The 19554-nt window shown below is 34.5% G+C and overlaps 2 long non-coding RNA genes and 1 pseudogene across 3 annotated transcripts; 2 read left to right on the forward strand and 1 right to left on the reverse strand.

The window, feature by feature from the left end:
- Positions 1 to 1075: 1075 nt before the first annotated feature.
- On the forward strand, positions 1076 to 12935 carry LOC147494360 (uncharacterized). Its single transcript, XR_015199643.1, has 20 exons — positions 1076 to 1168; positions 1265 to 1566; positions 1687 to 1977; positions 2873 to 2971; positions 3159 to 3275; positions 3378 to 3483; positions 3574 to 3653; positions 3723 to 4092; positions 4218 to 4342; positions 4435 to 4545; positions 4643 to 4776; positions 4892 to 5078; positions 5193 to 5348; positions 5445 to 5498; positions 5567 to 5798; positions 6880 to 6945; positions 7036 to 7183; positions 11436 to 11470; positions 11556 to 11652; positions 12656 to 12935. It is a non-coding gene; the product is annotated as an uncharacterized LOC147494360 (long non-coding RNA).
- On the forward strand, positions 7226 to 10291 carry LOC147494361 (3-ketoacyl-CoA synthase 10-like; annotated as a pseudogene). Its single transcript, XR_015199642.1, has 3 exons — positions 7226 to 7969; positions 9101 to 9726; positions 10056 to 10291. The product of XR_015199642.1 is annotated as a 3-ketoacyl-CoA synthase 10-like (transcript).
- Positions 12936 to 14942: 2007 nt separating the features above from the next.
- LOC147494362 (uncharacterized) lies at positions 14943 to 18434 on the reverse strand. Its single transcript, XR_015199044.1, has 4 exons — positions 18321 to 18434; positions 16245 to 16340; positions 15771 to 15811; positions 14943 to 15197 (listed from the first exon to the last, which is right to left on the reverse strand). It is a non-coding gene; the product is annotated as an uncharacterized LOC147494362 (long non-coding RNA).
- Positions 18435 to 19554: the final 1120 nt, after the last annotated feature.

A 19554-nucleotide genomic window follows, 5' to 3' on the forward strand; every position in this document is an offset into this window, starting at 1 on the left:
TGATTTTTTATACCTGTTCATAATATTCGTGTATCACTTTGTTGACAGTAAATTAGGCCCACCTTTTGAGGTCACTAATTTGAACATGATAATCAGGAAAGTGTGTTGAAGACTTCCTATATACATTTTGGTATTCACACACATTTTCAAAATTTCGATGGCTACATGTGGCCTCTTTAAAATTAATTGCTAAATTTGCTGAAGTTTGTTATCTTTCTCTCTGAATTTGTATGTATTTAGAACTTATCAACATGTGTGAACTCTATGGTAGTTCTTTCCCCTGATTTAAACCCAATCTCTATGACAACTTTCACTTGGATTTTAGTACCTTTAGTTACTTGGTGAGCTATGTGCCTAGAAAGTGTAAATGATGTGTCAACCATTAAATAGCAAACTGAAAATAAGTGTATGTCCCAATTTGAGGGGTGGGAGCCTTCAATTATGGTGACTTTAAGTGGTTAAACCTCCATTAAAACTTTAGCAAAAAAAAAAAAAAAAAAAAAAAAACCCTTCATTAAAAGATATAACTATATGAGACAATTATTATCCTCCTTTGTTCATTTTAGTGGCAGAAGTCTTGGGGAGGATGATCTCCAGGGCTAACAGGAGTGGTGTTATTGAGGGCTTTAAGGTTGCTGATGATACTATTGTCTTTTTAGGAGATAGCATTGATTTTGTTTTTGCTACGTGAGGTTGCAACTTTACCTTCTAAATACGTCGAGCTTCTTATTGGTCCAAATCTGTTTGGGATCTTGTGGTTGAAGTGTAGTTACAAGATAAGAAGATATAGTCTTATCTTTCCTTTCAATGAAGAATATGAATATAAGACTCTGTTCGGTCCTTGCATCAAATTTCATTGTAACTTTGTTGGTTTGAATCTTCTAAGTGAAAGTACTCTGTTTCTGCATGGGCAGGCATCAGCACTAGAAGGTCAAAAGGAAAATGTTGTTACTGAATACATTCTCAAGGTATATGTTGAAGAAATTTCCTTATCCAATGATTATAGATATTTAGAGTTGGTTGTTTAAAACCAGTAAGAGTTCTGAATAAACTGAAAATCTCAATTTAAATATTCAGATTTTGGGACTAGATATATGTGCTGATACCATGGTGGGGGACTAAATGATAAGGGGTATCTCAGGTGGACAAAGGAAGCGTGTTACAACTGGTAAAATAAAAAAAATCAAACTATTTGAATTGAACTATAAGCTTGAGAAAATCCTGGATTTAGTTCAATGTTCTATGTTATGGTTGTCACTTGTAGGCGAAATGCTTGTTGGACCAGCGAAGGCATTGTTCATGGATGAGATATCTACGGGCATGGACAACTCAACTACTTTCCAAATTGTGAACTCACTTAGACAGTCAGTCCACATTCTTGGCGGGACTGCGTTAATTGCTCTTCTTCAGCCAGCACCAGAAACATATGATCTCTTTGATGATATATTGCTACTCTCTGATGGACATATCGTGTATCAAGGTCCTCATGAGAATGTTCTGGAGTTCTTTGAATAAATAGGTTTCAAATGTCTCGAGAGGAAGGGGGTTGCAGATTTCTTGCAGGAAGTAAGACTCGAAAAATCATATATTTTCTCCTTTTTTAAATGGTCTTAAATATCTGTTTCAATGTTTTTCAGTTGGGATTGATGTTACTGGTAAACTTATCGGAAGTTCTTCTTGTACTAGGTTACATCAAGAAAAGACCAGTAGCAGTACTGGTCCCGTAAAGATGAAGCGTATTACTACATTTTTGTCCAGGAATTTGCAGATGCATTTCAATCGTTCCATGTGGGCCGCAAGGTAGGGGAAGAACTCAGCACCCCATTTGATAAGAAGAAGAGCCATCCTGCTCTTTTATCCTTCTTGGGCCTATTCATTTCCTACATGGCTCCTTAAGATACCTATTTCATTGAGTGAAGTTCTCCTCTGGGTGGGCATGACTTACTATGTTATTGGTTATGATCCTAATGTCGAAAGGTGAGATTGATGATGCTTCTTTTCTGTTTTTCTATGATTCTTAAAAGAAACTGTTGTATTCCAGCCATTTTGTATTGTATGTCTTCAATTTCAACTTTATTGATTTCGATAACTTGGATTTAGAAACCCATCCATCTTGTTCAAGTTATGAAATTTTTATATGGCACTACACCATAACTGCAATTTTGTGGCATAGGCTTCTGAGGCTTTGTGACGGCAATTAGGCGTCAGTATTCGGTTTTTAGCGTCACAATAAATCAAAAGGTAATTTTTTTTTTAAAGAAAATTCTGGAAAAATTAGTGACGGCATATAAGCGTTGAAGTTATAAAGATTTTAGATAATAAAAAATTAAAACCAGCGCACGTGTTCGCATATGCAGGCGTCAAACTCGAAAGCCATCGGGGAACGAGAACCATTTCGTAGTTTCTCCACCCAATTCGCATCAGATTTAGAAACGAGAACCATCTCGATCAAAACAGATCATCTAACCCCATCCTCTCCTCTCCTTCTCATTTCTATAGCTCTTGCCATTTGTAGTGTTTCTTTTAAAACCTATGAATCCCTTAAATTGTCATCATCTCAAACACCAATTCAGCAGCTTCCAGAGTATTTTTATTTATACCTTTTAATTTATATTTGAGCAGTTAGCATATTTAGAAACTAACTAGTCTAGGAAATCAATATATATCTTTCATAGTTACAAGTACAAGTGTGCAACTAATATCTGGCCAGCTTAGTTACAAGTAGCAACCCTATTAGAATGAATGTTTTCCATAGCTCTGTTTCACCCTTATGCCAGTATTAACTGTATGCATTGTATTTTTTGTCTGCACTACTTGGTCCAACTTGCTTCTGACGTAATAATGTAAACGTGTATCTGTGCTTCATTTGCAGGTATAAGTGAACGAGTAGCAGATATTAAAACGCGCATTCATGCGATGAAGTGTCTTGCCTCTTTCTGAGGCCATCGGCCCAGGCTTCATTTTTGAGAGAGTGCGTATATTTAACTCGTCGTGTTTTTACCTGTTTTTTTTTTATATTAATGGTCATTTGTGGAAGTTGTCTTATGTTATGTTTTCCTCAACAAGATATGTACATCATCCTCATGTGCAGTTTTCATTGTCCTTCACTGTTTTTTCTCCTAAATAATTCTAACATGTTTTATATACACCTGTTATAGCTGTATAAAATCATGAAAGAGGCAAAGAGCACAAGAATCTGAAGGTTCTTAGTGAGGGGATTACCTTGGATGGTTTCGGCAGTTGAAGACTTCGGTATTTCACTTATAAAGCTTAAGGTGGTTGTAATTTCTTTCCTACCACATTTTAGTGACATTCATTTTTGGCTGTGTATCTTTATGTTGTCATGTTAATCAAGCTTTTCTGGATTTTCTCTGCAGGATTTAATTGAGTTCTGCAAAGACACTGGATTGCAATCCAGTAATGCTACCATCAGGAATGCGATTATCAAGCTTATTGGGGCAGTACACAAATTTATTGGTCCGGGTCAGTTTTCGTTTTATTAATTGTTTTAGTTTGTTTTGTGTGGAGTTTGATGATCTAAAGTAGTGACGGCTTCCAATATATTTTCTGCAGATTTTAAAGGATTTCTTACTGATGTTAAGCCTGCACTTCTCAGTGCACTTGATGCTGAGTATGAGAAAAATCCTTTTGAGGTATGTCATTCTATCCACACATTTTTTCTGAAGAGCACTGCTTCTAGTATTTAATATCATTTGCAATAGGGTACATCTGCAGCACCAAGGAAAACTGTAAAAGCATCAGAATCCACCTTGTCTATGTCCGCTGGTGGATTCAATGGCCTTCCACATGAAGATATTAGTGGGAAGATAACACCTACTTTTCTGAAGAACTTGTCTAGCCCTGATTGAAAGGTGTGTTGGGGTTTTTGTTCATTCTACATTAACTTAATTATTTGGATATTGTTAAGCACCCAATGACCGGGTGCTAGTGGTGGTGTTCAATCACTGTTTCACTGCTTTGTAGTACTAAGCTTGCTTGTTTTTCTGATGTTCAAAATCCGTTTGGAGTCTATCAATTCAGTGAATAAAATTTTAGAAGAAGCTAACTAGCGCATTCAACCGACTGGAACTGGTATGGTTTTCATTTATTTCCTTAGTATATCAATTATGCACATATTTAACTTTATTCATGCATTTGACTGCTATTATCTAATTTTGATTGCTTATTAATAGCTTATCTTTTCACTTGCCTCCCAGCTGAGTTATTTGGTGCTCTTAGAGGTTGTCTTTATGACAGTAACAAAAATTTGGTTATGGCAACTTTGGTTGTTGTTGGTGGAGTTGCATCTGCAATGGGACCGATGGTTGAAAAGTCTAGCAAGGTTTAGAAGTTTGCTTTCAATTTAAATGTGTCTACTCATTTCTCTATTTGTGACTTGGAGGAGTGAGTAATTTGAGGATTGGTTTCTTGCAGGGAATATTATCAGATGTCTTGAAATGCCTTAGTGACAATAAAAAGCACCTGAGAAAATGCACTATAAATACCTTAGATTCCTAGGTAGCTGCCGTTCATCTTGATAAGATGGTAACTGCTGTCAATATTTATTGATTTGAAATGTATCTCCTATCTTTTATTCAGTATGACAGAAATGTATGTGATTTTCAAGTTCCATACGTTACAGCTGCTTTAGCTGATACCAAGATTGGTGCTGAAGGTCGGAAAGATCTTTTTGATTGGTTAACAAAGCAAATTTCGGGAATGAGTGACTCATCCGAGGCGTTGCATTTGTTGAAGCCATCCACTTCTGCTCTCACGGTATACATTATCAGTTTATCACTGTAACATTCTCTGCTTTCGTGGTGTATATTATTTATTATCATTAAATTTTTTATAATTTCCTTTTATTAATGAAAAGCATGTGTTTTTGAAGAAAGACAAATCAACATTCGAGTTTTGAGTTTCAATTTAAATCATTGGCCATCGCAACAGTTTTGGGTCCTCTGAAAGAAAGACACGTTGATTGGTACTTACAGCCTGGACATGTTGCAACACTGCTGAGCCGATTAACGCCACTGCTCAAAAAATTTGCCCAAATTGTTCTGCATTTCGCATTCTCTGTATGTTGTTTAGGACTAGGGTTTTCATTATTATTTTCTTCTCTGACGTTTATTTAAGAATGTTGTTTTCCCTAATATTCTTACTCAATTGTGATCGACTTTCATGTTAACCAGCCTTTGGGGGTCATACAAGATATGCTTCGAGTTCTTATAGTTCGTATTGCGTCTCAAAAACCAGATAGTGCTATCATTCTTCTGTGATTTATCATCTCGTGGATACATGATCATGTTTCTGAAGCACATTTTTTGTCTGATACAGATGTTTTCAAGGTGATATATGCTACTATTGTTGTAGGACAAGAATATTTGTATTTACAGAATGTATGTTATATTTCTTGTTCTTAACATTCTTTCACTGTCTTCCAGGTTTATAGGCTGCTTGATTTTCTTGCCAGCTTATTGGAACATCCATGTGCCAAGGTGTATATCAATGTACTGTTTAGTTTGATTTATAAGTCAACATCACTTATTCATGTGTTCTCTTGCAGACGCTTCTTTTCCTCACCAGACATAAATGTTAAGAGGTGGTGCTGTTAGAATCCTAATCAAAGCACTTGACAAGTGTTCTAGTTCATATGGCCCAGAAGGGAAGTTAATTACAGAAAGCAGAAGTTATAATTGTGGTTTTACTCTGTGTAATTGGTGCTTTCCTGTGTTCAAGTCCATTGCACTGATTTGTGGTTCACAAACTTCCTTGCAACAGTCTAGTGTATATGATAAGTAAGTATATTTTGTGAGTGATTTTTATATTCTTTCCAATCCATATCTTGTTGGAAAGTGTGTGTTGATTTGTCTTATTCAAATGACCTTATTTTTTGTTTCATATTCTGCACCACATTCTAAAGTTATGCCAGGTAACCTTTTTGAACTTAGTGTCTGATCATGACTCACAAGGTTTATATGAATATTTCTTTTTTAGCGTTGAGCATTACAATGAATAATGAGTTCTTATTTGTATTGTTTATTTCTCCTTTTATGTAAGATTTCCTTGCGTCTTAGTTTATTAACATTCTGTTAGAACTATGATGAGTAGAATCCATCAAGCAAAATAAAGTGATAGATAAGAAACAATGTGTTGTATCCAATCTATCATAAGCTGTTATCTAAAATCGAACACAACATCTTATTTTTCTCCCCGGGTGCAATAGATCCAATTTATTTGTTGGTTTCATAGCCATGCTAATGCTCTTGAGGTGTTTAGAAAGCTGAGAGTTATATGTAGAGGCATAGGTTGGTTTTCACAGAAGTAGTCAATTTGCACAAGGAAGGATCAAGTTTAATGGGGACAAATTTAGATTGGAGGAAGGAAAATATTATTTAGAAAGGCAAAGAATAAAATTATACTTGTTAGATTCCATGTTACATGAACACGCCATATTAAAAAAAAAATCATGTCGGATAGAACACAAACACATATTGCATCTGATATACCTCAATTTGAAATATATCGTTGTGTAAGACACATCGTATCAATGTCACATAAGGACGCATGTATCCTTGTCAATGTAACTTACACTACACCGAGCTCTGCTATTGAGTGTCCATTCAGTCAGCTCCAATCCTATTTCATTATAAATCCTCGATCAAACTTGCGTTCCCCAGGCACTATGAGGGGGGTGGGGGGATTTTAACAGCTCCAATTTCTCGTTCGATCTCTAACCTCAAATTTTTCGTTTAGTTTATTTTTTTATTTTTATTTTTAATTTTAATTTATTTTTTTGTGTTTTTTAGGAAGAGGCGAAGTTAGCTGGGCTATTGAGAAATGAGAGGTTGGCTAATTTGATTGGGTGTTGTTGTGAAGGAAATGAGAGGTTGTTAGTTGCTGAGTTTATGCCGAACGAAACGCTAGCTAAGCATCTTTTTCACTGTAAGTAGTTTTTTTAGTTGATTTAAACAAATGTAGGTTACTACTTATACTTAAGTAGTAATGTGGCTCTCACTCTCATTCTCTTCTCAGCAGCAGAAGAAAGAGCAGATCTGAAAACCCAACCATGGTGTTCATCAACAATTCAACTGGTAGGATCGGTGGCATCTCAACAATTCAAAGAAGCACCAGTTTCGGCACCAGCAACGATTCATCTTTTTTCCATGACTGCTTCGTCGAGGTAATAATCTACAATTCGACTCTTTTTTCATGACTGCTTCGTTGAACTGTTGATTTACTTCAAATGTGCAATATAGAATTTTGTGTAGTCTGAAGCTAACGTGCACCTGTAGTCCAGTCCACAAATCAAGTAGCATTGATACATAATGAGTCTCTGACACTAAACATGCACTTTGCGCTGTTTTATGATTATGATTTATGAGTGTCTGTATACTGTTCAGCACAAGTGTCATTCTGGTGCATTATACTATTATAGCAAGGACCACAGTAGTAATGACTGAGAATTGAATTTTTTGTTGTATTTGTTGCCTTCATTATCTTCTTTAGTCAATCACATTTCACATATTTTTTTGGTCTCTTTCTCACATCCACAATGGTTGGAGAACAAGCTCTTCTTTCTACTGAGATTGTTAACCGTGGAATTGAATCATCAGGTCCTGATGCAGGTTCACTAACTTTCTCAGTAAGGGTATGTCATCGCTTACCTGATTTTGGTCAATCAGTGAACCTTAAGTATCTGAAACTAGGATACCATTATCTTATCAACCATGCGATATATCTTGCAACTATACCAGTGTTGGTGTTGGTGTTTAGTGCTGAAGTAGGAAGTATTAGTAGGGAGGGGCTATGGACCAAGATATGGGAAGATACAGCGCGTTACGACCTTGCTACACTGCTTGCTCTCTTTGGCGTGTAAGTGTTTATACTGTTGGTCTACTTCATGTCAAGGCTTAGGCCTATATATCTCATCAATTTTGTGTGTTATCGACCTGATGATGAGCTCAAGGTAATGCAATCATTTACTCGTATTAAGGGCCTGAATGGTATCATATAAATGCATCAAATAGTACTCATATAGTTTTATTTCTTATATTGATTGCATAGCCTTCTAAGTCTACACTGAAATATGGATATCAGTATATTGTGTCAATGGATATGAATGAATCACTACTTTCATAAACTATCTGTTTAAAATTCATAAAACATATGATGCATGAAATCAATTCAACCTTTAACCCACGTACATCTGATATGTCTGATTTGTTTTTAGTCGTAGATCAGAAGTGGCAACTTAAGTAGAAACATATACTTAAAAGTTTAATTAATTAATAGCAGACTAACTTCATGTGAATTTTGAGAAACTGTAGCAGTTTAATAAACTCATCACTTCCAGCTGAAGTAGTTGAAGTTGACGTAGTTATAATGCAATTGACTGTAACCAGTAACAATAGAAACACCACTAAGTGTCATACTGTCATTGGATATGTAAGAAGTTAGATAAGCAATAATTCACAATACATGGAAGATACTAACATGCACATTGTCATCAAATTGGAAAGATGATATCGAGCATACATGACCTCCAAGATAAAGAGACAAGAGTCCGCATTAGACAATGAGCAGAGTAAGGTGCAGAGGATGACATGCGTACACAGGACCTAGTTCTGCCGAGGATTTCCTATGTTTTTTTTCGTTATAAAATTGTGAGTTTTGATGAAAGATCCCCTACTTAAGTTGTATGCTTAATAGAAAGTAAAATTAAAGCTTGCTGATGAACATCATAACATGTCAATTAGGTGTTCTATTTTTGTCATAATTTTAGGTTCAACCAAATGAACCAACTGCCACATTCACTATCAAAGTTTTCACTTTTCACTACCGAACTACTGGTCTACAGCATGACTTTGGTGTAAGACCTATACCAAGACTTGATCATATCTTAACTCCTTAAAATCTAGTGTCCAATAGAATCAATATACAATTTATACCATGATCACAACCTTTAATTTAAAAAGTGAAGTTAATTATGCTGCTTTACAACGCATTAGTAGTCATGAGGTCTGACAAAATCATAAGTGGTCTTTTTATTTAGAGTGTTTTAGGGTTCTACGGCATTAACATTTGAATTATGGAACAGGTATCCAAGGAGGATTTTATTGAGTTAGCTCGAAAATCTGGTAAATTTGATGAAGCAAGTCTTGAATTTCAAAACCGAATTCTAGAAGCATCTGGCATTGGTGATGAGACATACATACCCCAGGCAATATGGTCACCGGAGAATTGTTCAACCATGAAAGAAGGCCGCGCAGAAGCTTCAACAATCATCTTTGGCGTCCTTGATGAACTGTTTGAAAAATGTCGAATTCGTCCAAAGGATGTTGGAGTTCTTGTTGTTAACTGTAGCCTCTTCAACCCTACTCCATCACTGTCAGCCATGATAGTAAATCACTACAAGATGAGAGGGAACATCCTTAGCTTCAATCTTGGGGGGATGTGATGTAGTACGGGCATCATTGCTATTAATTTGGCTCGGGACATGCTCCAAGCTAATCCAATTAACTATGCTATCGTGGTGAGAACGGAGATGGTCACTTTTAACTGGTACCCTGGTCGCAACCGTTCAATGCTTATACCAAATTGTTACTTCCGCATGGGATGCTCTATTGTACTTCTCTCAAACCAAAGACCAGATTTCCAACAGGCTAAGTATCGTCTTGAGCACCTTGTCCAAACTCATAAAGGTGCTGATGACCGGAGCTTCAGGTATTCAATACATTCTTTAATCATTTTTGTGTTAGCCCCTAGATTCCGTAAATTCATATACCATTTTTGAAACCCGCAATTAACTGACACAAAATATGAATCTTTAGGAGGGATACATAAAATGGAAGTTGGTTATAAAGTTGTCAAATAGTAATGGCCTATAGCTTCTTTGATATCCTAGTGGCATGGTTACTTTCGTGTTACTAATTTGGTAGACTAGAAACTATGTCACTTAGTTTTAATGAGTATAAGTGAACCTATTGTTGTATATATCTCTCGTTACATTTTAAAGTAGAAGTCTATCTAAACTCTTTTGTTAAATGAAACAGGTAATATGCATGTGGCATTTGTTTGTTGCCGACCTTGAAGGATAGAGGTGGTCGATATTGCCACTTGGACATTTTCTAATAAGAAGACTTTCTTTATAGCTAGTTAGTTGTAAGCATAGTGTAATGTACTTTTTTGCTTGGAAAATTGAAGTATTTGGTGTTTACAAATGACTTGATAATTTTGAGTGATGAAATGAATGTTTTATTCTTGAATGGAATTGTGTATTTTATGGAAATGACTGTTTTTTCAAAGAGTTGTATCTTGGCTAGTTCATATAGCAATCGGTGGTGGCTAGGGCTAGTTGTATCTTGAATAATATAATAATAATAATTGGTTGCTATATATCTACCGGTGGATGTATAACAACTAATTATTATTATTATTATTTTCTAAAATATATTTTGTGACGCCAAAATGAAGTCACAAAATTTGTGTCGCCTAACATTTTGTGATGCCATTTTGACGTCACAAATTTTGTGACGTTAAAATAGCGTCACAAAATATTGTGACGTTACAAAATTTGTGACGCCAGTTATTTGTGACACCAAACTAGCGTCACAAAAAAAATGGACGCCAATTGTGACACTATATTTGTGATGCCAAAATAGTGTCACTAAAATTATTTGTGACGCTATTTTGGCATCACAAAAAAACTGTTTTGGTGTAGTGTGGTCTCATTTTCGAGTTCTGAGACATAAGTTTCATCAGAGGTTAGAGTTCTCTTCTTTTTTAGCTTTCAATGACATGCTGGATTGCCTTGTTGCAGGTTGTTGAGACATTACTTTCTACTACTGTTAATTGATCAAATGGCTCATGGGGCCTATTGCGGTAGTTGCGGGAGTGTCTAGAGAGATGGTTATAGCTAATACACTTGGAGCAAAGATATTGGTGTTAGCTAGAAAGGCATAGTAGGAGGAAATTGGTGATGGAGCTAATCTAACGATATCATTTTCTAGGGAACTTTTACAAAATGCTGAGGAGCTTATCAAGTCTGGATTGCACCCGAGTGAAATTATTAGTGGATACACTAAAGCTATTGTTGATGTCGGTATATAGTATAAACAAGCTCCACTCCTATCACTTACAAGCTGGATGGTTCTAGATAATGCATAAGAGTTCTATACCAGATAAATATATTGACCATATGTATATATAGTATATCTCAAATTGAATATACACTTCCATTTCTATATTCAGAAAAGGTGACACGAGTCTTGGAAGCTAAACGTGACTCCCCTAGAGAATTTCAGCCACTACCGTTTTATTACATTCAAATATGAAAGCTTCTATTTGATCAGTATGTAGTTCAAGCTGAACCTCATATGTTTGCAATATTGCTTCTCTGATGCATTTATCCTTCTTTTCTTTTTGGACAACAGTGCTTTTGATGACATCCCAGATGTATATATATATGGTGAGTCACATGACTGTTTATGCCCATTTTCTTTATCCATTTGGATTTTTCTGACTGTTCTCTTTAATGTTCGATTTTCTTAAAGGTAAGATCTCTGATCGAGGACATAAGGGATGTGAGGTTTCATAAAGTACGTTGAGACTGGCTTCCAGAAAATCTCTGCTCGAACGCATGCAGTCAAGGTATATTCATTTTTTTACCTGTGTGAATTCAATGCTTTCAATGACTGCGAAGTGGGTAGAGTTGGTACTTACCTTGTAGGGTTTATGTTAGCTGCCTGACACTTAAATGTTGTAATCTATATATACTGAAAACATTGCTTCTAGTCATTTTATTAAAACAAAGAAGGCCCCGGTTATACTTTTGAACATATATTCCACTTTTAGTAGCCAGTTTGCACATGTTAGAAATTGGAAGGGAATAAGGTCATAGAATTCAAATGTTCCCACCTTGGTATATTTGGTCAAAGCTAAAATAAGTTTGATTAAATTACGATGATCACAGAAAATAAAAAATATAGAAATTATTATTTGATGGGATGGTTACATAGCTTTTAAGATTACCATAAAAGTGATCCACTAATTGGACTCATTAGATATAGGAGTTTTCCTCCTACCTAAACGGTGCATGCATGCATGCTCCTAATATCTTTAATGGTGGTAAGGGATCTATCTGAATGAAACCGGCCAATAGTATTGTAGGTTTGCTGAATTTCGGCATTAAGTCATGGCCAAAGTAAGTGTTTTCATATTTTTGTTCTTTCACTTCGTCAAGTATTGACTCATGGCTAGTGTAGTTATTTTTTATTTTTTATTTTTATTTATTTTTAATTTTTTCCAATAGGTGGTGTAGTTGTAGTTAAGTTTTGCTGTCATTCATTGAGAATTACTCAAGTTCGATTGCTCTACCTCATTGTAAGCTTGTAGCACTTTACACTACCATTTGACATGTGTTATCTTTAAACATGTATACATCACATTAGGTCTCAAGCCAATAATCTTAAATGTTGTTGGTAATCTACTGAAGATTTTAAAAGAAGGCGGCATTCAATCACTTATATTCCTAAACTAGCTTTTTGGTCTATGTTATGCGAGTACATGTTCTTTATTTTATGTTCTATTAAGGTTGATAGTTGATATTCATCAGTCAAGAATGTGGAAGTTCTTATCGATTTCTCTCTTGCAGGTGATTCAAGATAAGGGATATGTCAGCCATGTAACTTAACTAGAACTGAAGGAGACATACACGCAAGATGAACTTGACGGTGTTCGACTCGATATTATTCAGTTCATCCAGAAAAATGGGGTATTTCAGTCGGAAGCGAATGAGGATGAGTTTTAGCTATGTTCGGACCCCTCCAGTTTAATTTATGAGTCTTCCATTTTTAATTTATGAAAAGGAATTTGAAGTTTGTTTTCTTAGTGCACTCAAAAAATTAATGGAAGTTTTTTTTTATTATTATTATCTTTTTTTTTGCAATGTTTGATAGTTTATTATACATTTTGGAATTTGTTGGGAAGATGGAAATGTTGTATGTAGGCAGGCTGTGTAAATTTTGTTATGCATGTTCGGTTTTTAAGTGGAAGACTGTTACTAGCATTGGAAGACTATTACTAGCATTATTATATATATATATATATATATATATATATATATATATATATATATATATATATATACCACAGTTTGGACTAAACCGTAGTGTTTAGTATAACTATATACCACGGTATTATAACACATACACTAATATAAACCACGGTTTCAATAGCTTATATGCCACGGTTCTGTTGACAACCATGGTATATAATGGGCATACAAACCACGGTTCTTTGAAAAACCGTGGTATCCGTTAAATATATATACCACAATTTTGCTATTATATATATACCACACCACCTATTGTCACGGTTGTATAACAGTGGTAAATATATTTATACCACACTTAAAAACAGTGGTATAAGTGTTATTCTGTAGTAGTGCATTGTGTCTTAGCTAGGTTTTGACCGAGAGTCAAGGTTTTGTGCTTGGTTCCATTATTTTGGTGTTTTAGATGGAACAAGTAGATTGCTCTTTTGATTAATGGAACAAGTTGAACGTTATTATTTTGATGTTTTAGATGAAACACGTAGATTTGGATGGTTCTTTCATTATTGATGACTCGAAAAAGTTCAAAACTCTTTTAGCAATTCAATGTCTTTGTGTTGGATGTCTAAATTTATTTCTTTTCTTTGTTGCACTATGAATTGTTTATTTGAGCAATGTGTTTTTAAATCTAGTGTGGATATATATGGTGAAAATGGGCAGGTTGCAGGTTGAATGAATATGATCAAAATCAAATAATTAGGGGTTTTTATTTTTTTTTTAAAAATGACTATAAACCACGGTTTGGTAAGAACTGAGGTATAAGGAGTTTATATTCCCCACAATTTTTATCTAACCGTCATATTTAACATCACTATTCCCCACGATTCACATCGAATATTGCATACTGTTCAAACTATTAACCACAGTTTGGAAATCCTAATACCACAGTTTTAGTCAAAACCGTGGTATATAAGAGTTACTTTTCCCCACGGTTTTGCTAAAAGTATTTGTCACGGTGGTTGTTACCACGGTATGAAAACAGTGGCTAAAGGCTTATTACCACTGTGAGTGGTATATGAGTTTTTCTGTAGTAGTGCTATGAGAAGCTTTTAGTAATAAGTTGGCAAACAAAGCTTGATAGAGTGCTCATTGGTTTTGGAATGGGTATCAAATCGCCATCAATCCACTTCTTATTGAAAATTTATAACCCGAACACAAAACAATTTTCCTATATTATATACTAGGTATAACCCGTGCCTTCAGCACGGTTGTCTTTAGGTTTCTTAAAAAAACAAAGTTAATATATATAATTACTCAATATAATTTGTTTAATGTTCACCAAAAAAAACATATATTCCTATAAGACATGTCAACTTTAACATGTGTAGTTGCAGTTTTTGACTTAATTGAATAATTTTTAATTATATTAATATGAGCTCTTATGGTCAACACAGTACATATTTTTATTTAGATACTTTAGTAGGATTTTTTTTTAAAAAAAAATATAGTTAATTGTTAATGATGTTATTATATCCAATTGATCTACATTTCTAGTGGCCATGTTTATTGGTATAGTTTTTTAAATCATGGAATATGTCTAGAAACTTGACAATGGTATATGTATTTTGCAAAATAGACCTCTTTAATTAAATATATTGCATACAAAGACACAATATATAGTTAAGAAGCTACTTAATGCTTACAATTTGCAAGCAATGCAACTTGTACAACTATGACTCCCACCAAATATCACCTTCAATAAACTTCATTAAAGATGTGTCTACTCTTTTTGTACAGATAAAAAGTAAAAACTTTGATGAAATAAAATACACAACAATACAATATTAACCAAATATGCATTAAGTTAAACCCATTTAAGGGTCAACCACCCATAAGGTCAAGCTTCAGTGATGATCTTTCAAAAAATGCCAACTTTTACTTATACTTCTAAATTCATTTTGGGAGGTTCATCAATTTCCACAATCCACTTGTATTCGATGGACTATAAGGTTGGTGGTACCTTGTTGTCAAGCCAATGCAAACACCTTATACTAATTTCTCTTGGGCATTCTTGATTGAGACGTGTTTGATGCAACTGGGTGAATACCCATTCCAATATATGCATTAGCTAGGTGTTGCAGTCCTGTGAAAAAGAGTAATGTTAGACTTTAGGAGGCTAAATTTCTCATCTAGGATTATCGGGAAAAAAAGAGCAATTTAACATCGCTCGACTTTAAGCTCGATCAAGTCGACTCAGCTTAGTGAAATTTCCACTATTTGAAAGTACTTATAAAACAAATCTAGCCATCAACTTAGTCAAATCTCAAAAAAGTCTGCACTACAATAACTGTTTTTTGGTTCCCAGTTGATTCGAAAATTGTATCGATTTCAAATACCATAAGAATTCTATAATTCATAGATTTTTTTCCCCGCTTTCTTGAGAAGAGTCCTAGGGATTCTTATTGTATTGTGAAAAAGAGATGCATATGTGTACATTTAGTCCCAAATTAGGTATGGGGATTGTGAAAATCTATTTACGCTTACCTTCCAAAAGTTTTGGTTCTACATGACACCACTCATGAAACCATTTAATCCAACAATGGAGGATGAGTAACGACAACAACACAAAAATGAAATCCTTTCAACAAATTAGTTAGCATATACGATAAAAAAAACATTCATTCCATTTCAAAATCTATAAAGAAAAGAAAATGACCTTTATCTTGGAAACCACTATTGTGGAAGTCACAAACATACCTGTAAAAAAAAGGGAAAATAAAAAGTCTGACTTCAAATAGTGAAGAGTGACTACAATGAATACACACAAATCATTCCCAAACCAAAAATTGGTTTTATAGACATGTTGCCATTGCTAGCTTCTTATATACGTCTGGTCCATATAATATTCTACTACTCAAAAAACCCTAGCAAGAATCATTAACACCTACCATGCTAGCCACTACTTCTTCCACGAACAAATTCTAACTAAATCAGGGTAAACTAAATCAGGGTAAACTATTATGCTTATATGATGACCCTCAATGCAATTAAAATTGAAAACGTGCTGACAAAGAAAACAAAAGTACTTCCTACCATTTTCTTGGATACATGCTATATAAAAACAAAGTCAAAACATTTGCAATTAATTTAGGATCATAACCCTATTCATCAATAATAGGTTGGTGCTAACCTCGACCAGACACGGTATGTCAGCACTCAATGCATGAACACTTGACGATTGTAATCTTAAGCACATACATAAACTATTATTCTTAAAGATGTGGACCTGAAAGTATAAGATTCAACAAAAGTTTAGAATGAACATCCACACAAAAAAAAATGTTAAACCACAAAAACACGAAGTACAAAATTGGTCATATTATGAATAAACAAATTCATTCTTCAACCATATATGAACCGCATAAACAAACTAATATAAATGACACCCAAATGCCTCAACCCCACTAATCTATATGTATATTAGAAAATAACATATTGAGATAAGGAACAGGAGTATTTCTATCCAATATTATCAGGTGAAAGGGAATGCCCGGTGCTCTAGGCTCCCCAAATTGTGTTTTTGATAACAATTTGCCTACGGAGACCAACCGGTTCAAACATGAAATAATGGCCACTACAATTATTAGGAGATGAGATCGAGTATCCCTTGTACAACAATAATCCTCTCTTATTATCTTCCTGCTCACCCCGCTTAAGCTATTATTGTTTTAAGGTTACCACCCCATGCTTTATGTTGCCCGCCTCCGCTTAGGTAGTATCGCTTGTATGTTTGCCAACCTTTTCAACTACCAATTTGCCTCTCATGAATATACAATTCAGTATGCAAACACGACCACTATATACTATGGCAACCCAAAGGGCATAGTTTTTTTAGTTCAAACCATACTATTTTGCAAACAGATATATATTAAGAAAAATCTCGACCCATGTAGAAACAACAACACGACAAACCATGGAAAGTATAGTCTTAAGCATACTGGAAAAGAAAAATAAATATGAAACATAACAAAGTCTATGTAAGGATCAAACAACTGCCGGTTGCAAGACTTTGAGTCTACGTGTGACATAGTTTTTTTAGTTCAAACCATACTATTTTGCAAACAGATATAATTAAGAAAATCTAACCCATGTAGAAACAACACGACAAACCATGGAAAGTATAGTCTTAAGCATACTGGAAAAGAAAAATAAATATGAAACATAACAAAGTCTATGTAAGGATCAAACAACTGCCGGTTGCAAGACTTTGAGTCTACGTGTGATTGAACAATTAAAATTAGAAATAAGATGCCCATACCATTTCTATGGAATAAAATAAAACCTAGAAGCCTATGTTTTCTTACAATGCTTCTTGTCTCGTTTTAAGGCTCACTCAACCAACTTCTTGTGTTTTGTGTTCTTTCACGACTCTTTCCTAAATATATGAAGTCAAAGCAATAAATTAAGGAGGAACATCTAAAATTAATGTCATCTTTCACTTTTGCTTTTTTTCCAAATCTTTTGGTAAAGTAAAGGCTATATAGTATGTAATTTTTTCATGAGTAGTATACCTTGTTTAGAAAAAACCAAAGTTTAGAAAAATACTACAAAAATAAAAAAAAAAAAAAAACATAATTAAGAAACCGTAACTTAAAATGAGCAAGTATGACACTTCACCCCAAAGAAATCTGAGATCCATGAGAACTGATGAAGTGGGATAAGACGTGCTTCAACTCAAATAAAGTACAGTAAGAAACGAAAGTATATAGTCCAATTCATGCCAACTAAACATTAAAAATCTACCGAAGTTTAGTCCTTTCAAAAAAAGAAAAAATAAAAGAAACAGAAAAATTAGTGGTTTAGTAACTATGCAAGGGCTTGTAACGTGTGTTTTGAATTTATTATCCTTGATAATGCTACTTTTCAAGCTAACACTATAAACTCATTCCCAATTCATATTGTCTTCTACTCAGTCACCTACACCATCAACATTCATAACTACTCTGAAAATTAGCATGTACTAATTTTTTTAGCTAGATCAAATAATTACTTATGGATAGTGATGTAAAATAAGTCGTCACTATCACTATTTGAACAATGATGATAAAGATATTCTTAATAGATAAATTCAAACATGCACGGTCTAATAAAATTTCATGTGATGTAAGCGAGATACCTCGACAAACGATAGGAACAAAATCGCAAACTACATATTCAAAATTGATATGGCAAAACAATACAACAAAAACTCTGTTTAATATCAAACCTGGGTGGATATAAATTATTTGCCATGGAGAGAATACCAGCACCAGTATGTTTCAACTCGGGTTTTATCTCATCTTCAAATTTCTAACCATATATTGATTCACCACCACGACTTGTACCAAAGAGGGATCTCCACCTTGCACAACAAAAAATCCTCAATGAATGTGGAATTTGACATTGTCGTAATAACCTCTTCGAGATAGCTCAATGAAGTTTCTACAAGTTCTTGGAGCATGTTTGTAGTACAACTCGATAGTGAATGGACCCATGGAAGTTTCTAGTGTGACCTCAGGTGGTCCACCTTCTACACATGTTGACTGTACTCAATCCCAACGTGTTAAGATCCAGTCCACAAATGCATGGTTCTGCCAGAGTATAAGTTGACCAACAATGGATGGCCTCTTAAGCTTATCAATAGTTTCTACACAATGTAGCACTTGTACTAAAATAAATAGCATAATACGACAAAAAAAATGGAAAAAATACAATTAGTAAAGTACACACTTTTATATCAAAAACAGAGAGAATTGGTTAGAGTAGTTAGTTAGGCAACTAAATTGATGCATATTTCATCGGAGTCGTTGCTTGAAAAATTGTCCATATATAATATTTTAGAAAGACATGTAATAAAAGGATGAATCATAGTCCAGATTGCACAAAGTCTGTATAAATAATTGAAGATCAATTTCATCAAATAGATACTAATCAAAGCAAAGGAAGGACTCAAAGACACCATAGTGCTAACCCACAATGATTGCAAATCAAGAAGAGAGAAAGCACAAGTGTTAGTATTCAACACAAACTAATTAGCCCATCTCTCATGTCTCTCTACCTTACTCTTTCTTTCCTTAAGTTTCTAGTTCCAACCAAACCTCGAAAAGGCCACTGATTTCTTGTGTTTTTTCTACCAATTTTGTTCCTAATTAAACATACATTTATGTCTCTTTTTACTTCTTGTCGCTTCTTATCTTTCCCTGTCTAGCTATTTAGGTAACTTCTCTTAGCATATTTCTTTCTCCGTAGTGCTACATCAAATTATGGCAGAGTGGAAGAAAAAATATTTGGCATTCGGCCCACAAACCACAAAAATAATAAAAATCACATGAATCACAACCAATACGCACCCCAAAAAAATATATTTAAATGTCGGCCCAAAAGTTATGTGCAATGTAGGAACAAAAATACCCAAATCTATCTCACACCAGTTCCCCTGAAAATCGTGTGCAAACATAAAG

This window comes from Coptis chinensis, chromosome 6 (assembly GCF_015680905.1).
Source record: "Coptis chinensis isolate HL-2020 chromosome 6, ASM1568090v1, whole genome shotgun sequence".
In the NCBI taxonomy this organism is placed as follows: Eukaryota; Viridiplantae; Streptophyta; class Magnoliopsida; order Ranunculales; family Ranunculaceae; genus Coptis; species Coptis chinensis.